The 12,895-nt window shown below is 36.4% G+C and overlaps 1 long non-coding RNA gene across 3 annotated transcripts in view; it reads right to left on the reverse strand.

The window, feature by feature from the left end:
- LOC144226298 (uncharacterized) overlaps positions 1-12,895 on the reverse strand; it is a 102,342-nt gene that overhangs the window by 14,642 nt on the left and 74,805 nt on the right. For 2 of the 3 annotated variants that reach the window (XR_013333596.1, XR_013333592.1), the window contains exon 4: positions 8,072-8,142. The exons of the other annotated variant lie outside the window; for it this stretch is intronic. This is a non-coding gene — a long non-coding RNA (uncharacterized LOC144226298). The remainder of the gene's footprint in view (positions 1-8,071; positions 8,143-12,895) is intronic. 3 annotated transcript variants of the gene reach the window in all.

Genomic DNA, 12,895 nt, shown 5'->3' on the forward strand with positions numbered 1-12,895 from the left:
AAATCAGACCTGAAGCAAGGTATTGGTAGGGTCACTTTCCCTTGGGATATTCTAGAGGAGAATTTGTACCTTGCCTCTTCCAGCTTCTGGTGGCACCAGCAGTTCTTGGTTTATGGCCACATCACTGCAATCTGTGTCTCCATGGTCATAGGACCTCCACTTCTGTGCAGGTAATCCCCTTCTGCCTTCATTTTATAAGGACACTTGTGATGCTGTTTAGGACCCACCCAGGAGATCCAAGATAACCTCCACATCTCAAAATCCTTAACTGAATCTCTTATGTAAAGACTTCTTTTCAAATAAGGTGATATTTGTAGATTTGAAGGATTTAAGGATTGATATATTTCAGAGATCATTTTTCTACATGCCACAGTCTTCATTTTCCAATGTGAGAAAACAATATATAATACCTAAAACTGAAAAATCAAGCACTAACAAGCTTGTTTTTTAGTGAGATATAGGTATATACCCAAAGAATTAGCTAGAAAGGGTAAAATCGCTGCCTCTGTGGAGGGTTAAATAAATTTGGAGGAAGACATCCTCAAACAGGGCTCCACTAGAATAAATATTTAAACCTTAGCGCCTTAAAGCATCCATTGTGTGTTACTAATTAACTTATCTCCTATGCATCATGAAGGGTAATATCGCTCTACTATTAATGGAAGATTTGAAAGAAAAAAAAAAAAGTCCCTCAAATCCTCTTCTGTAGGGCTTAGTTTACAATGAAACCCTGGTTAAGAGAGGCATTTGGAGCTGGAAATAAACTTAAAGTAAGCTTTAAAAAAGTAAAGTAAGGGGAGCCTAGTTGGCTCAACTGGTTAAGCATCTGACTCAGGTTATGACCTCATGGTTCATAAGCTCAAGGTTTGAGTGGTGCTCTGTGCTGACAGCTCAGAGCCTGGAGCCTGTGTCTCCCTATTTCTCTGCCCCTTCCCTGCTCATTCTCTCTCTTTCTCTCTCTCTCAAAAATAAATACACATTTTAAAATTTTTAAGTAAATAAAAGAAGGAGTGGAAACAGCATATTTCAAGAGTTTCAAAAGTCTCGTATTAAGAGCAGAAGACAAAGAGGAAACTCTGACAAATGCACAAGTTTCCTAAAGGAGATGGAAGAGTTTGATTTTAGACAGGAGAGGAACCTATTCTTTCACAGCTAATGAAGACATAAAGAAACGGGATAGATGCTGGTAAAATGTATGTGTGTAGCAAGAAGCTGAAGAAACTCATAGGTGGTAACTTTCACTTTCTCTGTGCAAAAGACATTTTGTATGATCCTACTTCACTCCCCACTCCGCTATGACTGTCATCAATAAAACAGAACTATTAGGATACAACTCTGGAAAATCACTTTGTCTTTTTAAACAAGTAATCCAACTTCAACTTGGTATCTGTGTTAACATCAGCTAATAATCATTTTCTGAAGTGTTCCATTCAATTTACATCTCTCGCCTCCTAGAAGGAAAAATGTTAGTGGTGAGGAAAGCTGTCAAGTCTCTGATTACTGCCTACAAATGTTATCACTTGCTACTGTTCAACAATGTTCTGATGAAAATATTACTACTAATGAAACAACATGCATATGTTCTTAGGATAGAAATAGTATTGCTACATTCTGTTTGCTTACAAGTAAAGTAAATTAACATTGAACTGAGGTGAAAAGTAATTCCTTGAGCAAAGTTCTCATGACATTTTAGCTTTGAATGCACACATTTATAGAAGATTGCAAGAGATTTCAATCATACTTGAACACTTTCCTAAATAAAATCTCATCTCTTAGTAGGTATTATGATGGAATGAAAGCACTTAATACAGCTCCAATCTCATAATTCTGGGTACACTGAATTGTGTTTAATGTCATAAACTTTCCCCGGGGGGCTGACAAAGGACAAAAGACAGAGCCAGAAATCACCATCAAATCAATCTAGAAGCAAATTTCATACTAGCCATCTATCTAGTTGTCTTTCTTGAATTCAAAGTAAATTTTATAAAATTGTGTCCAATATCTTCATTGATAATGGCAGCAATGCAAATTTCCTTTAAAAATTTTAACATTTATTTATTTTTGAGAGAGATACAGAGTTGGAGCAGGAGAGGGACAGAGGAGAGGGAGATCAGAATCTGAAACAGGTGCCAGGTTCTGAGCTGTCCAGAGCCTGATGTGGGGCTCGAATCCACAAATTGTGAGATCATGACTTGAGCCTGTTGGATGCTTAATCAAGTGAGCCATCCAGTGCCCTAATAGTAATGCAAATTTAAATGTGAAAGACTTTTAGCCTACAGAGTATTAAAAAGTAAAGGGTAGGTAGATGCAAGAATTTTATGTGAAAAAAGGAATAGCAAATGAATTTTTAAGTTCAAACTGTAGAAAATTTATATTTATCAAGCATACTAAGGTTTTTCATGTACTTTAATTGATACTTCCAAGAGTGAAACTCTATTCTAAGGAAATAATTTTATGTGCAGATGCCATTTATAGGTAAAGATGTTCATCACAGCATTATTTTTCATTTAGAATTATTCTTAGTTTTAAAAGCTAAAAAACAAAGTCTATCAATGGGAGAGGGGAGTGGGCAGTGAGGAAAGGTCATAGTACATCTATTCTTATAATTCCATGCAGGTATTTAACTGAGTAAACAATAGGTATATAGATGATGGATAGTCAGATATACAAAATGTATTAAGTGGTAAATAAAGTCTGCCAAACCAAATACAAAATGTGATCCCAGAGTTGCATATTTACAGTATATATGCATACAAGTTTGTGGTAAAACACATAGACAAAAATGTGGAAAAATATACACTAAATTTTACTGCATTTATTTGTGTGGTGGAATTACTGTTGCTATATACACTTAAAAATCATTTGAAATTTCTGTAACTAACATGAATTATTCATATAATGAGAATAGGAAAGAGAAGTATCCATTTTTGCTTTAAAAAGTATGTTTGCTAGGTGTTTTGAATGACTAAAGGAAACTCCCATATCGAATGCAAAAGCAGGATAGGAAACTGTGCATAAAGTATCAGATTTGTCACAAAAAATGCAAGAAATATGCCAAAATGAGAACTAGGATTTTAAGTGACATTTTTTGTACTCATTTACGCTTCTTCACACTTTTCAAAATTTCAACAATGAATATTTATTCATTAAAAAGTAAGAGATAGACAAACATAAAAATTCATAGAAAGTGTAGAATTTCATGCAAAAAATCCCCCCAGTAACTAATGTTCACCATTGAAACTTTTCCACTGGAACGTGCTCAGTATGGTGTTTATGAAAGACACTTCCTGCCAAATGTTCATTTATTCCTTTTAAAAAATGATCTAGAAACTCCACACACTAGATCTCCCAAATTTCTAGCTTCGGGAGCTAAGTATGGCTAACTCAGTCAAATCTGAACAAACCAGTGGCTGAGGTGAAAAAGTTTTTAACGGAAGACTAAACAATCACATAATGTGTCCTTGAGCCATTGTCAAGTGGATAAATACAAAATAGAGATAACAATGCTTTATATTCAGAGGCTGAAAAAGAGAGCACTATGGTGACTTAAGAAAATTTAAGAAATGGGTGAAGGAATGTAGGGAGGGCAAACGTGAATTAAGCTTTAAAGGATGGACAACATTTGACTAAAATCAAAGAAAGGACTTCATATAGTCATCATGTATGCATACCTGGATTGAAAATTAACACCTTACTACTTAGACATGCAAAAAAATATATTCTTCTTGTGATTCACAATGGTCGTCGTACTTATCTTGAGCCCAATTCTGCAGGAAGTTGGTGGGGAAAGTGATTATTGTAGGTGAGGGATGCAAACTTAATAAATGTTGGTTTCTCAGTCTCTTAAATTCTTATTGATGACTCAGTATTTTAAGACTATCAAGTTTTCAGATTTCCCCTAGAGGCAGTAAGTTACTCTATGTAAAGAGAATAGTTGGTGTAATCACAAGGTTGTGAAAGTTCCTGATTGTATTTCTCTCTTCATAGACCGACCATGGTAAAATGGAGGCATGCCATATCTTTAAATAATGGAATTTAGCCATGCTATCTTTACCAAGAACAGATGTTAATTTGGGAATAGCATAGTCTAAATCTCAGTCTAAAGACTGTGAATAGAAATGTTTTCTCAATTAGCGAGGAGCCTCCCCCTTCCCATATTGTGAAATGTCACATTTGGTTTCTTCCATCTGAAGGACCCTACAGAGAAATCATCTCTTATAAGGAGTTACAAGGTATTTTAAACGCTGTTCCCTTGTTTATCTAAGAAAGAGCCAAGATTCTAGAAATTTCTTTAGGCTTAGTGGTTTGGAAGTGTGGGGAATCAGGGAGACAAGGATGCCAGTACTTTTTTTAGGCACCCTCTTCTTCCCATTCAGCTTTCCAACTGTGCTGCCCTTCTGCCTTGCTGACTAAAGGGACTAACTGATCACCACTCACTTGATGGCTTTTAATTCTGTGTCTTTTCACTAAAGAGAACTCATTCTCTGGACCCTGCCACAAATCCTGAGGAAGAAAGGAGTTGAAGAGACGAGATCTCGGCTGAAGGATATGTTATGCCTTGTGATTCATTCAAAACGTCCTTTTCCTTTTGACCTTCATCCACTCTGTCTGGGTCAAGTCTGTGAAACTCAGCTCACCTGCCACTGAGGATGCATTTGTTCTCCATCAAGCATACTACCAGCGAAGACTGAGCATAGTTTTTATTACCAGCCTGGGGAGACCAGCCTTCAACTGTAACAACTCCAGTCATTTTCCCTCAGTCCATTTCAGGAAGGACTGTATATGTCTGATTTCTCCACGCCCCAGCCTACCCCTCTGTTTGGGTCACTGACCACTAATCAAATGTGTCCTGAGCTTCCAACACCTACCAGGCCCTGAGCTTCAGCTTAAATTGGAATTTAAAAAAATGGAAAAGTCATGTCTCTATATTAAAACACAGCAGAGGCTAAGGAGGACTTAAAGGCAGACATGGAAAAATTTCATCTTAAGACTGGACTGTAGAGGGTCTGGGAAGGGGGTGGGTGCTGGCAGTGTTGGGAAGGTAAACTAGGGCTAGATTATAGAGAACCTTTAATTCTGAGTGAAAAAGACAAAATGCGACAAATCTTATTTTTTAAGCAGTGATATTTCTGTGATTTATGTCAACAGTTTATTTTTGAATCTTAAAAAAAGTTATTTTGGTCACTTTAAATATACCACAAGCACATTTTTAAACTCTTAGATTTTGTTAACACCTGCAGCTTTGTCATTGTACAAAATAAGTCACATTAAATGCTAAGTAGAAAAGCTTAAATTAAGTCTTTCAAGAATAGCCTCATCTGGAAACCAATGCTGATGGTGAGGTTTAGGGACACTACTGCTCTAATACCATACTTATCATTCTTAAATTTGACTCTGATAGAACTTCAAGGAGATGTGAGAAAAGGAGGCAAATTTCTTGCGGGTCATTCATCAAAATCTTTAGTGAGTATCTATTAACACATGATCTATGCTAGGTGCTATTTAGGAGGAAGCTGAAATCATGGTTCACCCTTTTCATATCTATTACCCTAAAAGACATTTAATTCTAAGAACTCTAATGCCTCAAATAGAAGTTCATATTGATTTTTAGCCTATCATCATAAATCTGATACACGATCTTCACTTTTTCAAGAATCCTCCAATAATGTTAATATATTTTAGTTATTAAGTACCTACTCTATTATTTAACTACTGAGCACCAATTATGTGCTTGACCTTTACATATATTACCTACTTTAAACTTCACAACAACTTCATGAGGTAGACTTTACTATCCTCATTTCAAAACAAATAGCCTGACTCTCAGCAAAATTAAAAAATAGGGCTAGAAAGAACCCAACCTAGTTTTACCTGATTGCAAACCTGTGCTCTTTCTCCATCACACATTGTCTGGACAGCAAGTTAAGAAAATACAACATTTAGAGGATTACAATGAGGATATACACCCAGCATGGAGAGCCATAAATGCTGGAATGTCTGGTTCTGCCTAATAGAGTGTGTTAGCCAAAAAAATCTCCCCACAGAGAGGTGGAGATCTAAGTCTGGATTTAAAATACAAGTGCTTTACTAGATAAAAGAGTCAGCATGTCATGTTCAAATACAAGTCTGAATGAAAAACCATGTTGGTTTCAGAGACCTTCTGGGATCTGATAATGTTAGAGCACAGAGTGTATGTGTAAGAGTGATACAAAGTGAATTAGGTAGGTAATAAATCATAAAAACCATCCTAGAGTTTTGCTTGATGGGAAGTTCTTGTTTCCAGAAAATAAAGGTTTCATTTAATGGAATTGTGTGGTTATAACTGAGGTTCCTTTGCTCAAGTTGCCAAATGGAAAATGTGGTACACAAGCAAAAATGATTTGTTCATTTATTGAGTATTGTATCAGAAACTGTGTAAGGCACTGAGGATACAGAGCCAAGGAAGAGGACACGCTATTGTAATTGATATTGAGGTTGATTGTTCATTCTCCATCTCAGCACTCCCTCTTGCTGTAATAGGACTGACTTCGGAGACAAGGCTGTAATCATTTTTTAAGTCAAATATAATAATTCCATCCCCCTTTCAATGACAGATTTAAGCCAATCTGAGTATTTAAATGTCCTTTAGATAATTCTAGTCCACACATGGACTCATCATCCAGTTTTTAGGAGACTGATGGATGGACTGATTGATACACCACTTTATTCCAAAAAAAGATTTGAGGCAGCCTGCAGATGTGCCTGCAAAGTAGCAGGATAGAGAATAAACTGATAAAGAGGCGCCTGGGTGGTAGACTCTGGATTTCAGCTCAGGTCATGATCCCAGGTTTGTGGGATCAAGGCCTGCATCACGCTCTTTGTAGAGCATGAATCCTTCTTAAGATGCCCGCTCTCCCCTGCTCACTCTCCCTCTCTCTCAAATAAATGAAAATGAAAAAAATAAATAAAAGAATAAACTGATAAAGAATTGAGAATAAGGGGACTAAAAGAATAGTGAACAGTTACTAGAAAAAGCAAATTTGACCCTAATGTTTCTAGAAGAAAAAGCAGAAAACAAAATATGAATAGTTATAAAAATCACCAACCAATTGAATGATAACAAAGCAACAATGGCTTATACTTATTAAGTACTTATGTTCCAACCATTGTTCTAAACACTTATGATATATTAATTTATTTAATTCATATTAATTCATTTAATCTATAGCACAGCCTATAAAGTGGGTCAAATATTCATCCCCACCTTTGAAAGGAGAAAGATTGAGGCCCATGAACTTTAATTAAATTATTTAATTATCGAATAAGTGACAGAGCTAAGAAAAAATAAAAATAAATGAGTAGCTCAAGGGAAACACAATATTCTTAATATACTGCCAGAGAGAAATATTTCTCAAGGGTCCTTCTAAGGGAGATTTTTGCATTATAATAGTTAACTTGATTGTGTAGTAATGCAGAAAATTCCCTGGCAGATAAATAAGATTTTTTTTAAATGTCCATGAAGGATAAGATTTAGAAGTAAAATCAGGATGCTGTGAAAGATCTTTGTATTTCCTCTTAGTAGTTACAATCCTTTTCTCTGCCCAGATGAGTAAGGTTTCAAGTTTCAAGAATACAGGCTTAAGCTGATTGTGAAATGAATCCTTCATTGGGGACTGGAAAATCTACTCACCTAGCAACTACCTTTCAAAGATACATAATGTATATATATTTCTAAATTGCTATTTGAAGTTTCCAGTAGAATTACTATTTTGAGAAACATTCGTTCTTAATATAAATACAATGCATCATCTTACACGAATTTCCTTCATCATCAACATTTTGGATTCTTTTCCATTCAGACAATGACTATGGCATTAGAAATTTACTGTGGGTAAATCTCTGGTGCTGATTTTTAGGCATATGGCCTAAACAAACATGGTCCCTTTGGTAGTAACCCCTCTCCATGCCCAGGTCACTCAGTCTTCCCCAGACTTTCTCCTTCTCCTGGTCATTAAAAGCCATTATCAGGGACAGATCTCAACAACTTGCTTCTACTAAAGTTAAACATAGGTGAGGCTTAATATAAACTTACATTTTAACCATGGAAAGAACCTGACGGATCCAGTCATTGAATGTGGAGATTTATGATCTAGCCGACCTAGCCTTTTAAAGAAATATTACAAGTTAAGAAAGGCGAATAGGGAAGAGAGAAGCAAAGTGATTAAGTTCAAAATCTACACCTTACATGTCACTCTTAAGCAAAATTATAAGGAGAAATATTTCCTGCAAATGAAAAGGTGAATATTTTTACTACAAGATCACAGGGGCACCTGGGTGACTCAGTCAGTTAAACATTGGACTCCGGCTCAGGTCATGAACTCATGGCTTGTGAGTTTGAACCCCTCAACAGCCTCTGTGCTGACAGTTCAGAGCCTGGAACCTGCTTCAGATTCTGTGTCTCCCTCTCTCTCTGCTCCTCCCATGCTTGCACTCTGTCTCTGTATTTCAAAAATAAATAAACATTAAAGAAATTTTTAAAAATCGTAGCATTGTCCATGTTGTAATATACTTATTTTTTCTTGAAAATTTCAAACTTATGGGGTGCCTGGGTGGCTCAGTGGATTAAGCTTTTGATTCTTGATTTCCACTCAGGTCATGATCTTGAGGTTCATGAGATCAAGCCCCCCACTGGGCTCTACTGTGACAGCACACAGCCTGCTTGAGATTCTTTCTCTTCCTCTCTGCCCCTCCCCCACTCATGCGCTCTCCCACGTGCACTCTCTCTCTCTGTGAAAATAAATAAACCTTAAAGAAAAAAATTACAAACTTACAAAAATGATAAAAAGTCAAATTTCCTTTTCAAGACAAGTGCAACACAATTATCCACAGATTAATAAAATTCTATTAACCTTTTGCTATTGGTTTGTGAAATATAAAGACATTGAGAAAAAATGTGGAAGAAATTATTTTGGAGCAGTTTGATAGAATAAGTTTATATCTCTTGAGGGGCGCCTGGGTGGCTTAGTCGGTTAAGCGTCTGACTTTCGCTTAGGTCATGATCTTGCGGTACGTGGGTTCGAGCCCTGCGTCAGGCTCTGTGCTGACAGCCAGCTCAGAGCCTGGAGCCTGTTTCAGTCTGTGACTCCCTGTCTCTCTGACCCTCCCCTGCTCACGCTGTCTCTCTCTCTCTCTCTATCCTAGAAATAAATAAAACATTTAAAAAAATTTTTTAAAAAAGTTTATATCTCTTTAAACAAATAATTTTTAAAATTATATTTTTAAGGCTTTTAAAAATATTTTTTCTAGTAATTTGTTTTTATTGTCTTTTACAAAAGAATTGGTTTATAATGAATNCTCTCTATATATATATATATATACTTTATATACTATAAATAGGAAACTGTCATATTTTGTTCTAAAACAAATAAATGGTACCAGGTATCAGAAGTTTAAAAATATTTTTGGGGGAAAATCCTCTATCTACTAATGCAACTTTTATATGTATGTGTGTGCCTTGGAACTAGGAAAAGAGTTTCATTGTCTGATAATGAAATATATATCCACGAATCAATATTTGAGAAACACTATAATCAAGTGAAGAATAAATGATAACAAGATAAAATAATTTTCCAGAAGTTGTTGGAACTCGAACCAAGGAAAGGATGTCTACTGGGGCTGTTGCATTTTTGGCAAATGGCTGATAATGGAAGAAAGATTAATAAAATCATAAAAAGTTGGAAATCACAGATTCCTACTTCTTCGTTTTGACAGATGAGCTTGGAATAAGGAAGAAACTGTTGGAACTAAAACGATGAACTGGTGGGTGAGAACTGCAGATCTCATTATATATACAGTTTCCGTATATAAATATATCTTTGTTGCTATTTTGTAATATCCAGAATCAGATAATATTAGAATGAGAGAAACCATCACTATCAAATAATAGAGCTTGTAAATTTTACACGTACGACAACCAAAGACTCATGAAGTTAAGTGAGCATGCCTGAAATTGCTCAGTACTTAAAAAGCAAGACCAGGAGGATTATTTCATTCCCACGGCAGTAATATTACGAAGCATCATGTTATGGGACTTTCAGGTGAGTCATCATATTAATTCCTCAGGAAGAGTCTTCTACTCAGTCCTCAAAGGAGTATATTTCATAGGAATGAAGTTGTGCTTTTCTGAGGCAAATCAATGAAAAAAAATGTTTTATTTAACAAATTAAATGATTAACCATAATGATAGGACCAGAAGAATTTTGCCAAGTAAAGACAATGGATTTGGGAGAATAATGCAATTAATAAAAAATTAGAGAATTTCAGTGTTAGAATAAACCTCAACTAATTTATATACACTCTTAAACTACCATCTAGCCTACTCATAAGAATAGTAATGAGTCCAAATGCCACATTTCTATGTTTTTGAACTCATACACTGTGCCGATTGATTAAAACAGAAGTTATTTCCTGAGTAATTCTGTAATCCAGTTACTAAACTGGCCTCATAATAATCCTGTGAAGAAGATGTTATTATTCGTGAGATGCTGGTGAGGATGTGGAGAAATGGGCACCCTCCTACATTGTTGGTGGGAATGTAAACGGGTACAGCCCCTCTGGAAAACAGTGTGGAGGTTCCTCAAAAAATTAACAATAGAATTCCCCTATGACCCAGCAATAGCACTGCTAGGAATTTACCCAAGGGATACAGGAGTGCTGAGGCATAGGAGCACATGGGCCCCAATGTTCATAGCAGCACTCTCAACAATAGCCAAAATATGGAAAGAGCCTAAGTGTCCATCAACGGACGAATGGATCAAGAAGATGTGGTTTATCTATACGATGGAATACTACATGGTACTGAGAAAGAATGAAATCTGGCCACGTGTAGCAACATGGATGGACCTTGAGGGTGTTATGCTGAGCGAAATAAGTCAGGCAGAGAAGGACAAATATCATATGTTTGCACATATAGGAGGATTAGGAGAAACTTAACGGAGGACTATGGGGGAGAAGAAGGGGGGAAATGGTTGGGAAAGGGAGAGAGGCAAACCATGAGAGACTCTTGAATGCTGACAAAAACTGAGGACTGATGGATGGGGGGAGTGGGCACGGAGGGGGGCACTTGTGGGGATGAGCACTGGGTGTTATATGGAAACCAACTTGACAATAAACTATTTGAAAAAAAAAAGATGTTATTATTACCCATTTTACATAAGGGATAATTAAAGGGGAGAGAAGTAAAGTAAGTTATACATGTTACATTGCTTATATGAGATTAGACTTCAATCTGCTTATCTATCCTTATAAACCTGTATCTATTATATCATACTGTGGTCTAGCTAGTCAGTCAAGGTGGCATCATAGGCAATCAAAAGAGCTGTGGAGTCAGACTGTCTGGGTTCAAATCCAGATTTCACAGCATAATAACTATGACTCTGAGAAAGTTATTTAACTTCCTTATCCCTGCGATTTCCTTTCCTGTAAAATGGAAGTGGGACTACAGCAAGGATTCTAGGTATTTAGCATATAATATATAGCATATATACTCAGTAAATGTTAAGTATTGTTACCAAGGCTCAAGGAGACAGCTCAAGCTAAAGTAGGTCTCCTGGTTGTCCTGGACACAGCAAAATCAATATATCTACCATCCCTAATCTTCTTTTCTATAGGCTCTCCATCTGGTGGGAAGAAGGCAATCCAGCTTCTAGAGTACTTCTCAAAGGAATCAAATATTGCTCCTGCCAAGGTAAGCAGGCTCAGACATTCTCCATGCTAGAACTTAGTTCGAAGTATCAGCTTCTGATTCTCCCACTGGTTATCATTATGACTTTATAAACAAAAAAGGAGAAATATATGAAGATGGTAATGAAACAGTGAAGTTGTAAACCAAATCAATATTCAGTATAAGAAACTCTGAATATCATACTTCTAATTAAGAAATGCCTTGTTTAGGGATGCCTGGGTGGCTCAGTCAGTTAAGTGTCTCACTCTTGATTTCTGCTCAGGTCATGATCTCTGGGTCTTGAGAGCCAGCCCCACATAAGGCTCCATGCTAGGTATGGAGTCTACTCAAGATTCTCTCTTTCCCTCTCCCTTTGTTCCTCTCCTGTTTACACTGTGCTCTCCCTCTCTCTCTCTCTCTCTCTCCACAAATAGGAAAGAAAGAAAGAAAGAAAGAAAGAAAGAAAGAAAGAAAGAAAGAAAGAAAGAAAGAAAGAAAGAAAGAAAGAAAGAAAGCTCTTGTTTAGAGCAGTGATTCTCAAAAGTGACATTAGCCTGAAAGTCTCTTGGGGTTCAGGTTAGACTGAGATGACCCAAAACCATAACCAATTACAGCAGGATCTTTGGGGAAGGAGCTGAGATATCAGGTTTTTTGGTTTTTTTTAAGCTCCCCAGGGGATTCTAAGGTATAGCCAAGGCTGAGAATCACTGCTTTAATGCTACCGTGTAAAAAATAATAATAATAATTCCTGAGGTTGAGTCTGGAAATCTGAATATTCAGAAAACCACTCAGATGATACTGATGATTGGCCATATTGGAAATCACTGGTTTAGAACACACAAACCCCAATAAATAGCCAAGGGCCTATATTTACACTTATAAAGTCTGAGGGAACATTGCCAGTGTAGCTTTCAGACAGAAAATTCTTGGTAATAGTTTGGATTTCAGTTCATGAAACTGGAAATAGGTTCTCAAGATCTCACTATTTACTAACCTATAAACAACATGCAGGAATTGCAAGTTTAAGGTGAAATTTAAATGTGTATTTCCTGCTTCCATTATATTTATATTATAATGCTTAATATTGAGCCTACTTAATATGTTTCTTACCTACCAGAAATTATTTTCATATGCAAATTGTATGAAACTCAGCCTTTACAATACAGAAGAGACAGCACAAAAATCACAGCTATG

Source organism: Crocuta crocuta, unplaced genomic scaffold, assembly GCF_008692635.1.
Source record: "Crocuta crocuta isolate KB4526 unplaced genomic scaffold, BGI_CrCroc_1.0 scaffold62, whole genome shotgun sequence".
Lineage (NCBI taxonomy): Eukaryota > Metazoa > Chordata > Mammalia > Carnivora > Hyaenidae > Crocuta > Crocuta crocuta.